This window comes from Stenella coeruleoalba (assembly GCF_951394435.1).
Source record: "Stenella coeruleoalba genome assembly, chromosome: 12".
NCBI classification, from domain to species: domain Eukaryota; kingdom Metazoa; phylum Chordata; class Mammalia; order Artiodactyla; family Delphinidae; genus Stenella; species Stenella coeruleoalba.
In genome coordinates this window covers 79,379,640-79,394,242 of record NC_137158.1, presented here as the reverse complement: position 1 = coordinate 79,394,242, position 14,603 = coordinate 79,379,640, and the positions used below count along the sequence as shown (strand labels likewise).

At 41.7% G+C, this 14,603-nt stretch overlaps 1 long non-coding RNA gene across 1 annotated transcript; it reads left to right on the top strand.

Moving 5' to 3' along the window:
* The first annotated feature begins 448 nt into the window (after positions 1 to 448).
* LOC307195210 lies at positions 449 to 13,356 on the top strand. The gene is made up of 3 exons (XR_013830756.1): positions 449 to 1,191; positions 3,142 to 3,233; positions 12,847 to 13,356. It is a non-coding gene; the product is annotated as an uncharacterized lncRNA (long non-coding RNA).
* The last annotated feature ends 1,247 nt before the right edge of the window (positions 13,357 to 14,603 follow it).

Below are 14,603 nucleotides of genomic sequence, written 5' to 3'. Positions count from 1 at the left end.
CCACATGGCTCAGAATAAAAGGGAGAAAAAGTAGAAAGAAAGAATTAGTAGAAGAAGAAAAAAAGAAAGAAAGAAAGAAAGAAAGAAAGAAAGAAAGAAAGAAAAAGGAGGGAGGGAGGAAGGAAGGAAGGAGGGAAGGAAGGAAAAAAGAAAGCAAGAAAGTAGATAAAGTAAAATAAAATAAAGTAAGATAAAATACAATAGTTATTAAAATAAAAAAATAATTATTAAGAAAAAAATTAAAAACAAACAAAAAAACGGACAGATAGAACCCTAGGACAAATGGTGGAAGCAAAGCCGTACAGACAAAATCTCACACAGAAGCATCCACATACACACTCACAAAAAGAGGAAAAGGGGAAAAAATCATAAATCTTGCTGTCAAAGCCCACCTCCTCAATTTGGGATGATTGGTTGTCTATTCATGTATTCCACAGATGCAGGGTACATCAAGTTGATTGTGGAGCTTTAATCCGCTGCTCCTGAGGCTGCTGGAAGAGATTTCCCTTTCTCTTCTTTGTTCTCACAGCTCCCAGGGGCTCAGCTTTGGATTTGGCCCCACCTCTGCGTGTAGGTCGCGGGAGGGCGTCTGTTCTTCACTCAGACAGGAAGGGGTTAAAGGAGCCGCTGATTCGGGCGCTCTGGCTCACTCAGGCCAGGGGGGAGGGCGGGGCACGGAGTGCGGGGCGGGCCTGCGGCGGCAGAGGCCGGCGTGACGTTGCACCAGCGTGCGGCGCGCTGTGCGTTCTCCCGGCGGAGTTGTCACTGGATCCCGGGACCCTGGCAGTGGCGGGCCGCACAGGCTCCCCGGAAGTGGGGTGTGGAGAGTGACCTGTGCTCGCACACAGGCTTCTGGGTGGCGGCAGCAGCAGCCTTAGCGTCTCCCGCCCGTCTCTGGGATCCGAGCTTTTAGCCGCGGCTCGCGCCTGTCTCTGGAGCTCCTTTAAGCGGTGCTCTGAATCCCTTCTCCTCGCGCACCAGGAAACAAAGAGGGAAGAAAAAGTCTCTTGCCTCTTCGGCAGCTCCAGACTTTTCCCCGGACTCCCTCCCGGCTAGCCGCGGTGCACTAACCCGCTGCAGGCTGTGTTTACGCCACCAACCCCAGTCCTTTCCCGGCGCTCCGACCGAAGCCCGAGCCTCAGCTCCCGGCCCCGCCCGCCCGTCGGGTGAGCAGACAAGCGTCTCGAGCAGGTGAGTGCCGGTCGGCCCTGATCCTCTGTGCGGGAATCTCTCCACTTTGCCCTCCCTGTTGCTGTGCTCTCCTCTGTGGCTCCGAAGCTTCCCCCCTCCGCCACCCGCAGTCTCCGCCCGCGAAGGGGCTCCCTAGTGTGTGGAGACCTTTCCTCCTTCACAGCTCCCTCCCACTGGTGCAGGTACGTGGGGAGTTTCTTGCCTTATGGGAGGTCTGAGGTCTTCTGCCAGCGTTCAGTAGGTGTTCTGTAGGAGTTGTTCCACGTGTAGATGTATTTCTGGTGTATCTGTGAGGAGGCAGGTGATCTCCACGTTTTACTCTTCCGCCATCTTCCCCTCTCTTTGAGAATGGGTTCTTAAGGGACAAAAGTGACCCAGCCTTACACAGGCATAATGTGGGAAACAATGGATCTTGTACAACACAGTTCACCTCCTTTGAATCTTCTGTGACTACGGTCCCCACACCCAAATTGAGTCTCTCTGGTTGATATTGCCACGAACAGGGACCTTTTTCCTTTTATTTCTTTCAGGTCCCTTGCAGTTTTGGGTGCCATTCTGAACACGTGATAATAAAATATTCAAGAATTTCTTAAATTGATTTAAAGTTGTCAGTAGTTTAGAACTTCACATACCTTTAACTAAATCTGGGCAAAATTAATAAATGATGATGTTATGGCATGATACCCCTACACCCACTCATGAAAGACTTGACATTTTTCTGGTGGGTTGAAAAGGCAGCAGAAGACAAATACCTTTGTTCTGGTATAAATTTAGGGCTAAGGTAATATGGTTATCTTTTTCCTCAACTGCTCAAAAGCTTACAAATTCCTTGAGAGCTGCCAGGTGGGACAGTATGAAGGAATGACCCAGGTAAGAAGGTTTGTTCAGTTATCTCTGTAGCCATATTTGCAGGACTGATACTGTGGTGAGCTCATTGTATCGCCAGTGTATTTGTAGGTTTGAGGAAACTGAACTGCAAGTTCAGCTTACAGTGCTAACTGTAGCATGCAACTTGACATGATCAGACATTTCATTTATTTTCCTTGTCACACAAATAACATAATATGTTAATGAAAATTGAAATGAAAGAAAATCTTTGCCTGTGATTCACCACTGCAGTAAATGGCCATTTTCATGTCTTTGTGTTCTCTGTTCTCTTACCAGATGAATACATTTTTATGTGGTTATAACTGTAATGTAGACACAGTTCCATATTCTGTTTTACATTTAACATTTTATCACAACCATTTTTCTATGTCATTATTACAGTTCAAAGCTTTGTAGCCTGGAGCATATGTAGCACCCAGCTTTGTCGTTTCCCTGGAGGAGGTTCACATAGAGCTGGGTGAGGTCTGTTCTGGGACTAGGCAGGCCCTTCCACTGCCTGTTCTGGCTGGGAGTTTGGTGGTGGCTTATTGGATTATGAGGCTAAGGGTTGGGGGAAGAGGAATTTTCAGATTGTGTGCAAAGATCAACTTTGCCATTTTCTTTCCAGAATAGGCCCTGGTAGGAGTTGGAGGAATTAAGGCCCATGGGTTTGGTGATGAAGTGAAGAAAAGGGAAGTCAGAATTTGGAATTACTCTGTTAATCACCCAGCATGGGCCTTGTAGTATAGTATCCTCATCCTAGGGCCAAGAAGAACCTTTTCTCCGCTGGGTATTCTGTGCGGCTGGGCCCAGGAGCATGTTTAGACCCAGACTAACTCTGGTCAGTAGAAAGCCTAGAGGACCTGGTGGGTGCTTAGGACTGATAGCACTGGTAACGCTTGGGAATCACTCACGTTGTTGCTTCTTTGTACTAATTCCAGTTTAGGCCGCATAGGCCATTTGATTTATTTATTCTGGATTCTCACTCTGCCTTCTTCCATAAAAGATTTGAGATGTCTTGCCCAAGACATACAGATTCAGTAAATCTGGCTTGTCGTTAATATCTGTATCCCTTTTATTTAGACTTGCATGGTGTAGAGTGCAGAGAAAGAAGAGAAGCTGGAGAAAGACAAACGAATCTCAAGGAGGGTTGTAAGATACACAGAAGGAAACAGGTGAGTTTGGCCATTATTTCGTAGACAGGACACACTAGGAATAAAAAAATACATGGCCTCCTATTCCTCGGAGGAAATGATGCATGAAATAAATGTTATTAGAGGCTCGGGGGATGTTTTTCCTTATTTGCTAATGTACCTCATGCTGAAAATACGCTGTCAGCACTGGGCTGTGGAATTATAAGAAGCCTTTCCTCCTGAATCTTCTGGTGAGTGGAAGGCACATTCACGTTGTCTTCCAGAGCCTTCACCATAATGAATGTCTGCATTTCCTCAACTCTCTTTCCATCTCTTTTTATTTCTCTCTTTCCTGGCCAACATTTGACAACGGAACGCCTTTCCAGGATGAGTACAACAAACAGGAACACTTCCAGCTTATTCCTAGAGCATCTTTCTTGACCTGAATGGGAAGCATCATTCTCTTGATCTCTTAGTTGAGGTTACTTTGTAGGAAAATGTGATTGCAGCCCCGGCCACCAAAGTGGTGAAGAATGAAGCTTAGGATTCCCCATCTTCCTCCTGTCCGTGCGGGAGCATCAGTACAATGTGTGTCTGTCAGTGACAGGAAGTAATACCACCCAAACACACTGAAAAGACTTGTAAGGTATCTCCTCTTCTTAGTCTAAGCGAGGGAGAAAGGGAGGAGGAAGGGGGAGAAGCGCTGAACACCTGGAGTTTGTTCACAGAGCTGTAGCTCACCCATCTTCTCCACTCTGCATGATAACACTTTATAGTTAAGACTCTCTAACTGGGCTTGCATGCCTCTCTTCTTTTCATCTCTCAAGGTTTGTGCCCAAATATGGTTTCATTTCAGCCTTTATTTTCCACTTCACTTCAGATGCTCAATCCTGTGGGGTGGGCAGAAAAGGCAGTTTGCCAAGTCTAGGGCAGGACTTGTGTCTAAGGGAGTCAAGAAGCATCTCTCTGGTGTGTGTGTGTGTGTGAGAGAGAGAGAGAAAGAGAGAGAGAGAGAGAGAGAGAGAGAGAGAGGAGAGAGCCTTCAGTAAACACTTTGGAGCTTTCTTCTTCCAAATGGCGGGTGTGATACCTTCATGTATGTACGTGACTATTCTAGTAAACTTAGTGTCCAACCCAGGGTCACAAGATTGACCTTGGCATTCACTCATTCATCAATCCATTAATTCAACAGCTATTTAGTGATGACATCTGTTACGTGTGCAATGTTCTTGATTATCAGCTCTTTTCACTTGGATTTGCTCTGTTTCTGTCCAGGACTTGATAAAGTGCTACACTCATAGTGGATAATCATTAAGTGATGGTTGATTGTTCTTGAATCATCAGCCCCTTCCTTCACAGTCCAGAAAATACACAGTCATGATATTTCCTTGTCCTAAAGCAGGATTCTCATAAAGAACGTGCTCTAGCCTTCTACAATATGGCAAACTCTACTTACGTATAAACACTCATTTTGGGGTTCGCCAACTAGGATATGAATCCTGGATCTACCACATTTTTGGGTGTGACCTATGGACAAATTATTTGGCACCTCTGAGTATCAGTTTGTACACCTATCATGGCTCAGTTCCTGTTATTGTTGTTTTTATACCACTACCTCTGGTAATTCCTTCACCTCCCTCTACATTTCTGATCACCAAACACTTCTCCACATACTTCGTTTGCCATTTGTAGAGTTATATATTCCTCATCCTCAGCCATGAGTGGGCAAAGAACCAGACAGTTACTCAGTAGATAATTATTCATGCATCAAGTTTTGAATCTAATTTTCCAGAAGTTGATAAATATGGGATTCCTCCCCATCTCCTTTGCACATGTGGGTGGTTTCAGCGTCCAGAAATGGAGCAAGTGAAAGGTCTGTTAGAGCAGAGGTCCCCAACCTTTTTGGCACCAGGGACCCGTTTTGTTGAAGACAATTTTTCCACGGGGGGATGGTTCAGGCGGTAATGCGAGTGACGGGAAGTGATGGGGAGCGGCAGATGAAGCTTCGCTCGCCCGCCCACCGCTCACCTCCAGCTATGTGGCCTGGTTCCTAACAGGCCACAGACCGGTATGGTTCATGGCCCGGGGGTTGGGGACCCCTGTGTTAGAGAATTAACAGGAGTTTTACTGTGTGGTGGGGCTATGGAGAAAAAATATTGAGGAGCTTATTTTTTAATGTAATAGGGAAATTTCTGACTTGTTGCAACTAGAATTCCCGTCCCCTTAAGTATTTGTTTTCAAATTTATTAAAATATTTTGAGAAAATAAATTATTTTAGTTTAAAATTATTTTCTCAGGTTAAAAACTGTTCTTTTTTTTAAAAAAAGAATGTTTTTTTATGGAGAATGTGGAATATTGGAAAATTAAAATATCTTTCTGCTGGGTATAGGGCGTTAAGTATTGTTTTGACATTTTCCTCAATAATGTGGGTATTGTCTTTGGGTTCAATCTATAGGAAAATTCATGACCGTATGTGCTTTTGCAAGTAGCCAATTGTTTGTACTGAATACCTGCATCTGAATTTGAAAGAAATTCACTGGCTTAAGTATTTTTTTCTGACCATCCTTTAACTACAACTTCTTTATTCATCTTTTTTTTTTTCCTTAAAGGTGTCTTCCAGTTTTAGTGTGCATCCTTCCAATTTGTATTTTGTGCGTTCTTCAATTTATTTTATGTTGTATCCTTATGTATGAGGGGTTCCCAAAATCTAGCCTATCAGCTGATATTGTAAATAAAGTTTTATTGGTACATAGCCATGCCTGTTTGTTTACGAATGGTTTTTGGCTGCTTTTTAGAACAGCAGAGTTGAGTAGTGGAGGTAGAGACCAATATGACCTACAAAGCTGAAAATATTTACTGTCTGGCCCTTTATAAACACAGTTTGCCAACTCCAGAAATATAACACAATCTCCTGTTGACGAATATTTAGGTTGTTTCCAGTATGGGGTCTGGATAAACAATGCTTCCTTGAACATTTGTTAAGCTGCTCACTGTTACATGTGTAACTTTATATGCTTAGGAGTGGATTCAAAGGGGTTGAAGAGTAGGAACATTTTAAACTCTGCTCGTTTTTGCTGAATTGTATTCCAATCCTCTGTTAACTCTTTTCAAAGTGTTATTAGTATTATACTCTGTGCAAGTTGCTTTTCTTTTTAAGTAATATTATCGTGAGGCATAAATTCTTGAATCATGCTTTCTCTCCCTGTGAACTTGTATGCCTTGTTCTGAATGCTTCAGTAGAGAGGTCTGAAGCTAATTTTTATTCTTATTTTTTAACACTTACGGGTGCTTGATTATTTTATGTATTTATTTAGCTTGAGTACACTAAAGAAAGATTCTTTTTTTCTTTTATTTGAGCCTAGGAACTCAATAATTTTGATCTGTATCAATTGTTACTGGGTGAAGGTTCTCCATTCAGTATGAGTAATAATATAAGGCATGGGATGATAACATTTTTGTCCATTTTTCTGTTGCTTCTGCCAGAGGCCTGAAGGTACCTGCTATCCTGGGTCATGGTATTAGGATGAACAATGTTCCCCCAAATTCATGTACTTCCTGGAACCTCAGAATGGGACCTTATTAGGAAGTAAGTTCATTGCAGATGTAATGAGTTAAGATGAGGTCATACTGGAGTAGAGTAGACCCTTAATCCAATATGACTAGTGTCCTTGTGAGAAGATCAGAGACACAGAGACAAACACACGTAGAGGAGAAACCATGTGAAGACAGAGGCAGAGACTGGAGTGATGCCTGTACAAGCCAAGGAACTCCAAGGATGACCAGCAACCACCAGAAGGTATGAGAGAGGCAGGGAACAGAGCCTTCCCAGGTACTTTCAGAGAGAACCCATTCTGATGACACCTTCATCTTGGACTTTGAGCCTCCAGAACCATGAGACAATATGTTTCTGTTGTTCATGCCACCCAATCTGTGGTGCTTTGTTATAGCAGCCCGAGAAAATGAATACAGTCACGTTACTCCAAAAAATTTCAAAGGTTGGGACATCCCATGCTGCGCAGTGATTTTGCGACCATGCAAGAGCTGGCTTCCCATGGTCCCTCCACACTCCAGCCACAGCCCATCAGGCCCCAACCTTAAGTGCGTGGCCACTTACCAGGGCTCCCACCTTGGCAGGCTCTGCACAGCTGTTTTGCAGACTACTTTGGAGAAGTCCTTTTAGACGGATGGGAGCAGGCATCCTCTCTTGGTGTCCCCCTTCACTCCAGTGCAATTTTCCCTGCACTTGGCAGGTATTTTTAAAAAATACATATTTTGGCTTGGGTTCTAAGTTCTATTTTCATGGAAAACACAGTATTTCTTTTGGTCCCCCCAACACACCCTTGTTTTTGGGTTATAGAAAGGAAAAGAAAGAGGCAGTGTTATCTTTATTTTGTCATCTTATAATTGCCTCCCCATGACAGATTTTTAAGTGCAAAAGTGCTTAGTTCTACTCACACATCTATAGCTTCTCTGTTTTCTCTCTCTGTTCTAAAAACAGAGCCATGGCCCAGTCCTCTAAATTGGAAAGTCAGAGGGTCAAAAACTAAATCTGAAAGAAGTTAAATAATATTTGGCAGGTAGGAAAGCAGAGCACTTGATCCTTGTCCTTTATGACGGATCCCATAAGTCCCCAGAAGTGTGGGAATGGAGGAAGAACGAGATGAAAACACAGGGCAAAGTTTCCATTGCTTAGCTTTGAACCCTTTCCCCTTTCTGCTGATGACTTGTACTTATTAATAGATAAGTCTTTTAAGTTTGCTAATTGAGGAGCTTTGAATTAATTGACCCATTTTGAAGGCACAGGTTGGGGAGATAATATTTCAGAATAGCTATTTTTACAATGAATCATGAATCATCCGTGGTACAGCTAAGGTATAGCAATTGTTTCCAATTATTCACTCCAGTTCTTGGAGTCAAGGCAGACCATGTTGAACTTATTATGTGTTAACATCTCTCCCCAGAACAGCATGTTCAGGCTTTCTTTTTTTTTTCTGGTTATTACTTGGGTCATCCTTTTCAGGCTCTTCCTGAATTCTGCTGTGTCTTGTTTAAACTGATCTGGCTAAAACTGAACTTGGTTCTTAGAATAAAGGGGGACCTGTGCTTTTGCTCCATGTAATGGCATCCCTCTAACATCTCATATTCACTTTAAGGGATTTTTGGAAAGATTATTGAAAATGATTTCCAGTGTAGCATTACTTTTCCTTATCTAAGCTGAATTTCTCTCCCTGGCCATCTTTGTGACTTATTTCTGCCTGCCCCACAATTTCTGCTAGCCTTGACAGGCTGTGTAATTATTTTTTATCAGCACATTTTGCACTTCCAGGTTGTTAATAAATATATTGAAGAAAATTAGCACCAGAGGATTAAGTATGATCAGATTCTTAAGGCAGCAGCTATTAACTTTGTCTGAGCCTGAGAAATTACCATTGATTTCTGTCCTTTAGTTTCTGTCCTTTAACCAGTTCTAAAAACCCATGATGGTATTTCACATCTTGCTTTATGTGTTCACCAGGTTTCCCCAAAAAAAGTCACTAAAATCTTTGGAAGCCTGGATTTGTTTTGTGCACTCATTTTTCCTTTATCTACATTTAAAATAAGACCTTTCAGAACATTCTCTAAGCTAAACAGTAACACTCTCCCCTGTACAGAAATAAGTATGTCTTTATTATAGAAAACTTCCTCTTGCAGGTGCATTAGTATATCATAGTTATTAGCCCTACATTCTTAGCTCCTCCCCAGTCGCTGAAGAAGTGAGGCAGAGGGAAGGCCTATCTTGTAATGGGCTTCCAAGGGGGTAGTTTACGTATTTCTAAGTGCTGAGCTAGGGAAGCAGAAGAGGGGATTAACAGACATCACACTTTCCCCAAAGATGTTGAGAGATAAACTCAGCCTAATGCATTTAGAAACTTGGATTTAGAAACTTTGGATATCTTAAAAAAGGGTTTCTGAAAAATTGTATCAATATAATTTTAAATTATGCAGCATCAGGTCTGTATTTCTTTAATCTTCGTTACTTTTTATCTGAAGACATCCTAAACACGGGTCCCTGGGTTTAGAAAAAGATGCGTTTAGGCTGGAAGCAATCTTGGCATGGCTTTATAACAAGTAATATCTCTTTCTAGGCACCCAATGAATTTGAATTGGAGCCAAAAATACATTTCCAGTGAGAGATCAGCACAGGGACAGATACAAACGTGTGGCTTGCAGATCCTGGTAAACTTCAGGGATGGGAACATTGGTTGCGATGAAATAAGAAACCCCTCAGACATTCTCTCAAGGTGTTCCCTTGAATCCTGCTTCTCCCTAGTTTTGGAAAGAATTGAACAACAGGAGCTTTCCACACCTCTTATTTAGGAGCCTGCCAAGAAAACCCACCCATCCGGATTCCCATTTTCTCCAACCCACGGAGCCTGACAGCATCGCTTATAAAACCAGTTCTCTTCTTATTTGTCAGCTGAGTGCCGTGGCCCTGAATTCTTACCCTGGTTTCACTACAGAGCTTTAGAAAGCTGACGTTTCGGGGCAGGTTTTCAGAACCTGCAGGTTTAGGGGCTGTGCGGGGCTTGAGCACACTGTACTCCGGTCTTAGCAGAAGGCACAGCAGGAACGACCAAAGCTGTGCTCTCCTCCCCCATCCATCTTCACTCCTCTGATCTATTAGAATCTCCCTCTAAAATTGCTCTGTATGTGCTCATGACTTTCTCTGAGACAAGACCATGAGAACCATTCATTTTACTTTATTAAGAAAATAAAGCAGGTTTAGGAAGATTGAGAGATTTATTCTACAAATCACTGCAGAAATGTAGTGAAGAGTAGGACCATGATTCTGAATTGAGGTCCATCATCTGTCACATGGGTCTCCTGGGGTTCCTCAAAAGCTCTCTGCTGTGTGCCCTATTCCATGACAGTTCTAGACCTAGAATGATCCAAAATCCGTTACATGGTATTGAGGTTTCAGAGAAGTTACTGAAGACTAATGAAAATTGCTATGGACTGAAGGTTTGTGTCTCCCCAAAATTCATATGTTGAAGTCTAAATCCCCAATGTGATGGAAGTGGGGCCTATGAGAGGTCATTAGGTCATGGAGGCAGAGCCCTCATCAGTGGGATTAGTGCCCTTATAAGGGGGTTAAGAGGCCAGAGTTCTCTCCCTCTGCCATGTGAAAATACAATGAGAACACAGCTGTCTGCAAACTGGGAAGTGGGCTCTCATGAGACACCAGATGTGCCAGTACCTTGATCTTGGACTTCCCAGCCTCCAGAACTGTGAGATCTAAATGTTTGTTATTTAAGCCACCCAGTCTGTGGTATTTTTTAAAAATAGCAGCATAAGCTAAGACAGAGACCTTTAGTGAAATCTGTACAAATTTCATTTCTGGAAAGTAGGTGGTAAGGTGCTAGTATCTACTTTATTTCCCTTCTTTTGTGTACAACTTCCAATAAAAAGATTTTTTTAGAAGTCCTTATTTGAGACTTAACAATTCATAACTCCCTTATGATTATATCATGGGCTCTTCATGTGATTTTTAATAATCAGATATGTCCTTAGGGACTCTGATACATATCAGAGATTAGTAACTGTTGTTGCCTTGGCTTCAAGATCCCTAGATAAAAAGCTTGATCTCTCTTTCTCTCTCTCTGCAACTAAATGGACATCAATACAGTGTATATAGTTAATAAATACATTAAATTAATTCCAAGTATGACTAATCCTGTAAAGTATCTCCCCTCTTTTATGACACTTTTGTTCGGTACGCTTAGGAATTTGAAAAATAGAGATGATTTCTGTCATATAGTTGACAATAAATGTTTTTTAGCTTAATTAAAAAAACCATTCATTTTAGATTGCTTAATAAGCATATTTGGAATTTTCTGATCTCCTCTTTCCTGCTTATTCTCTACACCTTCCCGTGCCTAAAATGTCCTAAGTGGACCAGTGGAGGTATGCTCTTTTGTTTATGCTGATGGTAGGAAAGCTACCTTATAGTGAGGACTGTCTTAAGGGCAATAAAATTAATGTAAAGGACTTTACATTATTTCATTGGGTCAAAAATGGCAAAGTTTATGTTATTATTTACATTTTAAATATGAAGAAGCATGGTCAGTATTAGAGGTCACAGAAATGAAATTCAGTCTAGATTGATCTCATCCCAGAGTCTGAGCTCTTCCTACTTTGTTGCATGCTCTCTGTTTGTCAAATCGCAACATCGGTGAGCGTGTTGATGGTAGTGGTGAAAGAGAAGAGGGAATAGTTCTTCCTGCCATACTCTGATTTCATGGTTTTCCCATGACGTGGCCCGAGATGGAGGGGAGTTGACATGAAGCTCATTAAGTGTGCTGTGTCCTGTCTACACTACACTCCCCATCAATCATAACAGGGATATCTTTAATATCTGTTAAGGTGCTTCTTCATGAACGATGGTCTGAGTAGACGTGTAAGCAGTGATGTATATCTACTTTTAATTCTTCTCCTTGTCTGTCATGTGGTACTTTAGCTCATGCATTGGTGTAGGGTTTTAAGCATTTACATTTAGAAAGTTTTTATTTGATGGTATTTCTCTCCCTGTGGTTATAGCAAGATCTGTCATGTCACGTCTTTCTAAGCCATTGGTGATTTACTGTGTCTGTACTGTTTGGAATTTTCTAAAAATGTTCAGACAACCTTACCAGGGTTGTGATGCTATTTCTGCCTCTTATTTTTTTGCTGTCACTCTTTTTTTCTCCAGGGGAAGGTACAGATTGGGTGTGTGACAGGATGAAGGTGGGGGAGGTTCACTTGGCCTCCATAAAGTTTCAGTTCATGAGGAGGGAGAATTGCTTTAATTAATGTGTCTCCTAGGAAATCTGAGATAGAGTGGGACAATCTCATCACAATCAGAGCTGTCCCCTACCTAATTAGTGAAATATTAAAGCAGAATTGCTTAAGTCAACCAATCTTACTTTCATAATCAAATGTGCACCCTGAATTTGCATGCATTCTGATCTAGCCTTTCTACTCTTAATTTATTCCAGGGTCTGGGGTGAAAATTCCTTCAAAAGGAATTGTCCTCCTCAAGAAATATAGATATTTTGCAAGTAGGCCTGGTACCACATTAGTTAGCTGAGCAGATTGTATTATTTTGGGTATTTTCTTTTTCCCAACGTCAGTCCAAGGTGCTTTCTGTCAAAATGCATTTGTTTGTTTTCTTAGTTTGGTCTTTACGGAAAGAGCTGGGGCCTCATAAATTCAATAAATAATGTTTAACATACAAATCTGACATAAGAAGATATGAATAATTCTTGTTCTTAAATTTTTCGTTTTTGCCCTTTGACATCATTTATTCAATGACTCCCGTTCACAGTAGAAATTGGTAATTTTGAGTAAAGCCTTAGCATTTTCCAAATATTTACCTGTTCAACATTCTTGATTTATTGTCACTCAGCTTGTAAATTAACCACAAATGTTTAGCGGCTCCTACCACCCCAATAGCATAAGTGGTCCTCCTCTCCGTTTCTACCAAAGGACCAACCAGGTCCCTCCCCTCGGTGCCTCCCCCACTCCTGAATGCTGAAGTCACCTTCCTTTACTTGAAGTCTGTGCCGTTCCTGGGAATCTACTCCCTTTGTCCCCAAATCCGTATCTTTCACAGAATTCTCACATATTTACAACTTAGGTCTGGACCCTAGAAGAGATTGGAGTTCACATAAAACCTATTCACCATTCATTCGCAGGAAGTCAACATTTCTGGTAAGTTTCTGCTTCCCTTGGATTTACTTATTCCCTCTAATTTTACGTTTGTTCCACTTATTTTTCTGTACGTTTCTTATTAATTAATCACACAATGATAAGCTCTTAATACCTCAGGGAATCTCTCTGTTCAATTATTTATCTCAGAATGTTTTCGGGTCCCTGTGCAGACTGATGGTTTGCTGGGCCTGATGTGCAGCTGCCTCTTCAGGTGTCCTTGGACCTTCATCCAAGAAATTCCTTCTGCTTCCCCCACTGTCCACTGAAATCTGTGTCTTCTTCTCTTTTGGATTATTTCTAGGTTCGAAGAAGCACAGCTTCTAGTAGCCTTCTGAGATCCTATGGATATATTTGTACCACCTGAAAATATTATTATTCTGTACTCACACTCAATTATCAATTTGGCTCAATGATAATTCTAGGTTAGAAATAATTTTCCATGGGACTTCGAAGGAATTTCTTCAATGTCTGCCAGCTTCCATTGTTACTTTTTAGAAGTCAGTTACTATTCATACTCCTGATCCCTTTGTATGAGGACTGCTTTTTCTTTTTGTTTCCTGGAAATTTCTAGTATCTTTTTCGTGGTGTATACTTTTTTTTTTTTTTTTTTTTTTTGCGGTACGCGGGCCTCTCACTGTTCTGGCCTCTCTTGTTGCGGAGCACAGGCTCCGGACGCGCAGGCCCAGCGGCCATGGCTCACGGGCCCAGCTGCTCTGCAGCATGTGGGATCTTCCCGGACCGGGAAGATCCTGCATCGGCAGGTGGACTCTCGACCACTGCGCCACCAGGGAAGCCCTCGTGGTGTATACTTTTAAATAATGTCAGAATGGTTTGAATTGGTAAGGATATTTTTATTTAAAGGGCTGGACACTTTATAGTATTTCTCAAGATAGAAACTAATATCCAAGAAATTTTATGATGTCTCCCCTGTTTTTTCTTTATCCTTTCTGAAATTCCTAAGGTTTGGATACTGGACCCTCCACATGGATCTTGTAATTTTATATCATTTTATGTTGGCCATCTCTTTGACTTTTTATTCTACTTTCTGGGAGATTTTCTAAGCTTGTTTTTCATACCTTCTATCAATATGTTTTCTAAATTTCTACTATCATACTTTAATTTCTAAGGCCTCTTTCTTATTCACTGAGTATTATTTTTATAACTTACTGTTCTTATTTTATGGATTAATGTCTCTGCTTATCTCACTGAGAATATTTTTGAAGTATTTTTCCCACTCCTGGCTGCATTCATAGTGTCTACTGATGCAAAATCCCCTTCCAACTTGCTTGTTTTCATCTTTTTGTCTTTCTCTCATGGTGCAGCTTCCCTCACACATCTGGTGAACCTGGTGTGTCCGTTCTTATGTAAAGACAAAGCACTGAAAATATGGGATTGCTAACTAGTGGCCTTCACTGTCCAGAGACAAGGTGGAGAACCAGCCTTTCTGTTAGGAGTGCCTTAAATGTTAGTTTCTGTCCCTTCCCCTGGGCTCATCAGGTTCCTTGGAGAGGAATCCTCCACTTTTCTGCCCATGAAATATAAGCTTCTTCGTCAGTATCCTTGGAGCCATTGGGGAAGGGGCTGGGACCTCGTTGATGTGCGGGTTCTCACTCAAACCCCACTTCTCTTTTTTTTAATTTAGTTTTTATTTTATATTGGAGTATATTTGATTTACAATGTTGT